The sequence below is a fragment of the Coenobita brevimanus genome, chromosome 5, assembly GCF_032717465.1.
Source record: "Coenobita brevimanus isolate Jiangsu-jjx chromosome 5, ASM3271746v2, whole genome shotgun sequence".
Classification (NCBI taxonomy): Eukaryota; Metazoa; Arthropoda; class Malacostraca; order Decapoda; family Coenobitidae; genus Coenobita; species Coenobita brevimanus.
In genome coordinates, this window is record NC_136958.1 from 313,814 (window position 1) to 320,002 (window position 6,189).

Here is a 6,189-nt window from a genome sequence, read left to right on the forward strand (position 1 = left end):
CCATATGCCACCTCTCCAGCTTGAAGAGTCTTTATTAAATGGAGTAAAATCTGAGCTAACAAGAATAAGATAAACAGTGCTTCAGAGGTTTAGCAGTTCTGAGTGACTAAAATTTCATGTCATGTCATATTATTCTGCCTTAATGAGTGACGTGACAGTAATGTGCAGTAATTGGAACAGGATGTGAAGTACAATATTATGGAACACATGGTCCTGTTTCAGAATGTAGACCATAGTGAAAGCATTAATAATTCTTGTCACCGAATCTATCCGTCTATCTATCTATCTATCTATCTCTGTCTGTCTAGAAAGGACATGGCCATACAGTACGTGAGAACGAGAGATTCTGTGACTAGCTGTACCTCTGCATTTTTTTTCCTTTACTGTTGCAGCTGAGGACTCTGTGACTTATAACTGCACGCGAGAGAAGGAAAAACGACGTTATGAGCTGAGGGTAATGACTAGATAAGATTACAGACTAGAGCAGTAATTCTCAGAATTATTAAGGTCGTGTCTCATGGCCACACCCCCTCCCGCGACACACACACACACACACACACACACACACACACACACACACACACACACACACACACAAAACTATCAATCTATCTATCTATCTATAACCTCATGGTTATAAACACCACCACGCCACATGGTCATAAACACCACCACACCACATGGTCACAAACACCACCACACCACATGGTCACAAACACCACCACGCCACATGATCATCATCAACATCCCACCATATGTTCATGAACACATTACTACATGGTCATAAGCACCACCACTACCACACTGTTGTAAGTACAAGCACATGCTCAAGAATTTTTTTCCACAATCGACAACATCATTCATTGGACGTTGTTGGAAGGACACAAGTCAAGAGTGAGAGCAGTGGAAATGAGTTATTTAAGAGGAGCCTGTGGAGTCACAGGGAGAGACAGGCTGACAAATGAGGATATAAAGGAGCGTTGTGGTGTGGATGTGGATGTGATAGGAAGCATTAGGAGGAACACACTGAGGTGGTTTGGCCATGTGGAGAGGATGGAGGGTGAAAGACTGACGAAGAGAGTGTATGTGAGTGAGGTGGAGGGGGGAAGAGGGAGGGGGAGGCCGAGGATGAGATGGAGGGATGGGGTGGAGAGGTATATGAGAGAGGGGGGTGTGGGTTGGGAGCAGGGCAGTGAAATGGCGGGGGACAGGGCGACTTGGAGGCGATTTGTTTGTGGCCACCCCAAACGGGATTGAGGCGTCTGGCAATAGATAGATAGATAGACAACATCATTCATAATTAGGACATGCTTTATCATTAGCCTTATTCATTGGCACACTTCTTCCAAATAACAAACATTTCCAAAATACAGAAGCATCATAACTGCCTGTTTCATATAATTAAACATACTGTAGCTGAATAAAGAAAAGCGTAAGCGCGAGAGAAGGGGAGCTGTCATGTATTGACGTAGCTGGCGATTGATGCTTGATGTTGCTGTGGTTTGAATATTTATTGTAAAAAAAAAAAAAAAAATAGACTTGGGTAATGACCAGGAAACGAAAACCAGTCCTGATGACAGCATTTTTTTTTTCTATTCCTAAGCTCTGAAAAAAAAAAAATAATAATAATAATGTTATCTGGTCTACTCTTTGCTATCGAGCCTCTTGAAATCTTTGTTTTGCTCTCGAAGTGGCCAGAACAAAGAAGAAAGGGAGCAGAGAGGCGACCAGGAGAAAGAATGAGGAAGAAAGAAATCTACATATCAGTGACACAAAAACAAACCTGCTTCAGAGGTTGAAGCAGAGACAAACTAAGGAATGGATATAAATCAAAGGCTCCTCATGACAGAAAAAGGCCAATTCAAGCGTTGCTTTTCCTTTGAGTCCTCGCCCCCCTCCCTTCCCCGGAAACTGCTCACGACCCCCTTGGGGGCGCAACCCCCAGGTTGAGAACCACTGTTCTAGAGCCTAGCGTTACTTAGGAGTCACGGACGTGCCACATTTTCAAAAACTGGCGAAGACGGAAAAGGTAAGTTAGAATCTAGGATGTTGGCTTCTATGGCTTGGTAGGAAAAGGGCGGTACGCTGGACCTCGAAATAAAAATACCGGTAATTTTACATGACTATCGGTTTCGCTAAGATTTCTTTACAACAGTCTACAAGGGAAAGAGAGTTTTTTGAGAACACCACCGGAACCCTGCTATATCCGACGTGCAGCTGTCTGGCTCTGGAGTGTTAGAATTAAGGTTATTCTGTGTGTGCACCGTGCCGTGATTTGTTCCAGTGGGAGAAATATACTCACATAATGATTTTGTACATACTGTGAGGATACGCCGGTTTTGACCCCACTTGGACCTGCTTCAGGTGACTAAATCGTGCTAAAACTGGTGTGTCCGCACGAAATAAGAGTTTCAGGATGTGGTTGGTAGGAGTGCTGGCTATCCACTCACTTATGTAGTACCATCTTCACGCGACTTTGTAGTGAGTAACAAGCCAAATAATTTCCAGTAACCCAGGAAACAGTGTACTACTTGGTTGTTAATCACATGACCAAATGACGTCTGGTGGTTTAGTGGGTTAAGGTGCTCAAACAGGATGAAACCCGCAAAGATTTACACTCAAGGCTTTGCTGGGGCTATTGCTCACATAATGCCACTCAGGGATGAGTGAGGCTGGTCATTCTCGCCTTAAATATCAGGGCCGGGTAGCCTAGCCCCGATTCCCTTACGCCCCTGATGGGGCATAAAAAGGATAGATAAACAGACATATAGGTAGAAAGATAGACAGAAACACAGACAGACAAGTAGATAAATATTCTATTTCATGTGTGATTTTTAAGTGCTTACAAGCAGCTCAACACCTTGCAGTACTATCGCTGACTGCGTGTATAAGGGACAAAGTTGTATACGAGAGGGACCATACCTTGGTCCAGGATTCAGACCTTTTGCAGCTTATTTTACCTAAGTCAGTGGTAGAAAAAGACATTACAACGGATCTACATCCTTTCCATAGCACTTCTTCGTGACTAGCATTATATTTTAGTGATGATTTATTACTAAAACTGAACGTTCAAGCTGGAAATATGACAGTCTGAGGCCAGATTAGAGTTAGCGAAAGTAGAGTGGGTTGTGTTTATCCCATGCACTACGAGAGTTATCATTAGCTCGAGAATGTCTTATGAATAAATCGTCTGACATTCATCAAACTAAGCTAAAAAGACGTCTTAAGCTAAATGGATTGAACTTAATAAAATTATCTGACGGTATAAAGAATTAAAGGTACAGGATGTCACTGCACTGAATTTACTTGTAACACACAAACGATGAAATACCTACGGGATATAAGAGGTAATGAGAGAACCTGCATGAACTATGGATGGATATTCGATAGAGAGAGAGAAAGAGAGAGAGAGAATGTGGTCATGTGTGTCATACCTTAATTGTTTCCGCTATAAGCGTTTGTATGAATATTTTGAATCAGTTGAATGCGTGTGATTGTTATTACCATATGTGTGTATTGGCTATGTGGGTGTGTTAGGTACTCTGACTATGTTCGTGTGTGTATACAGTATGTATGTTATGACTGAAATGACAGCTTCCCTACCCCCCCCCCTTTCCAAAACACGACCCTCACCATTGGACCTGTATGTAAGTACAGTGAGGTCTAATATTGATTATGAAGGCCCTGTACTCTCTTGCTTCGGTGATGAGAGGCACGACAAATTAGAAATACTGCAGAGTAAAGCGATGAGGAATTATATTAAATTTTTCCAGGCATTTAATGACCCTTGCTATTAGACTTCAGCCGAGTCTCCCTAGCATTAAGAATAAAAAAGACGAAGTTCACACTGTCTGCTGTGAGGGATCTTAAAACTAAGAGAGGAGAACACCTGATACACCGTATTAAAAACTTACTCTGAGTAGAGGCCTCCCGAAATCAGAGGAACAGTGAAAATCTGTCGCGATTGGTTGACTGATTACATACTGTATTTACGGCATTGGTTACTCCGATATGTGCGCTGTAAGGACGGTCAAACGGACGCTGTAGGAGAGAGGAAAGATAAATTTCAGACCCCTGCCGTATAACAAGGAATCGTATGCATTTAGAGAAGTAAAAGCCCATTATGAAACAGAAATAGGTCAGCTGGAAGAAGTAAATATCACCTACGTATACTGAGATGGTTCCGTGGCTAATGACGGCAGTGCGGGATTTGAACAGGTGAGAAAGTTTACAGAAAATGGGAGGCATGATGATGAGGGGCACTGCTATAGACTGTCCTCCTACGTCTCTTCCACGCAGGCAAAGTTTGTGTGCCATTAAGCTTGCCCTACCTGCTGCAGGGTGGAGGGGAAGATGTATATACTTTCATTGACTGTTGAGGGGCACTGGAGTCACTGACGAGGAAACTGCCAGCATTAGAAAATATTGTGAACGAGTGTAAACTGATTATAAAGGAAATGGAGCTTGACAGAGAGATTAATTGTATAAGAGAATGGATGCCATCACATGTGGGTATCTTTGGCCACGAGAAAGGTGATCAACTTGCCAGGAAAGGAACAGAAAAAAATAACAGGTAGACATTCAGCGCAATAAGACCTTTGGACAGATAAAGAGTGGTATAAGAAATATGAAAATAGAATATGAGAGAGAAAAATAGTAGCTAGATGTGACTATAGTAACACCTTGAGACAGTACGTTCAAGTAGCCAAAAGTACCATTATTACTTACGGAAAAACTTATGCCAAATGGAAACAGACCGTGTGTACCAGCCTTAGGCTGGGATACAAATACTACTGGCAGCTGGATGTGACAACCAGCGACGCTGTGAGAGTGCAAACTGTGTGCTCAGCCCAATAATCACATATTATACAACTCTAGGTGCTCCATTGCCCCTAAGCGTCATAGTTTAGAAACAGTCGAATTTACATTGTCACTGAATAAATCATTTGAATGTTTAATATCATAAAAATAACTGAAATGCAAGCAAAATCCAAAGATGTAAAACAAATCATGTGGCAGTTCGTTCCAATGTACATCTAATATATTCCCTAAAACACACACACACACACACACACACACACACACACACACACACACACACACATATATATATATATATATATATATATATATATATATATATATCTGTCTATCTATGTATATATGCGTGTGTGTTTGTGTGTGTTAACGTATGTATTTATTTATGAGTGCCTCTATGCACAGTACAGTATATGTACTGCACATATAATGTATGAAGAGGTCTGTGTTCCTCTGTAAGCATATAAGTACTTGTCTGTGTGAGTGTGCATTTGGCTCAGTGTGGTGTTGCCGCGACCCAGATGTGGTGATGGACGTGGGGGGGGGGGGGCGGTGCCGGGCCCATGGTGCAATGGTGCTCACTATGGGGTGGGGGTGGGGCTGGGGGGTGCTGATAGCGCTGATGCTGTCCTAGTTTTGTTCTTGTTTATTTCAATGGATTCCAACTTAGCAGGGGCTGGGGCAGGGGCAGTGGTTGTGGGGTTGGCGTCTCCTGCCCATGCCTTCCCTCAGCACCTGGACTGTGAGTGGTGCTGTGTTGCCAGCTTGCTCTCCCAGTCCAGCGCGCCTCTCACAAGCGTGCTGTTCTCACGCGGGGCCGAGTGTACTAGTGCATGAATGTACTGGAATGCTTTTGTATATATACAGTCTGCAAATAAGTATCTTAACCCTGTCATGAATCTTATGTAACTTTGGGTAATAACAATTTATTAATACGTTCAAGGATATTCACAGAACTTGAGTGTACAGTACATAACCCCTAATATTGTATATTATAACCTCATAATGTCTGACCAGTGACCAAGAGTACAACTCAATGTACAATCTATAGCAGTCATTGTATGTACATGTTTGTCTTTGTCTTGATTCAAAAAATATCAAACGAGAACACAGTATCTACTGTGCCTCATAAGAAATGCTCGGGAAATTGGCTTCCTAAGTACCGACATCCTTTTGAGATAATATATCCATATACTGCTCTGTACAGTGTTATTTATCTCAATAAACGTATCTTAATCTAAGTCTAAATTGGTCACTTATTGGCGATTCTCCATACTGCTTGATCTCTGGCAGCCTCACTATTCAGTTCCTTGTCCTTGAGGTCACACTCTATGACCACGTCCCAGGCTGTATTTTAGTCTGCCTCTCGCG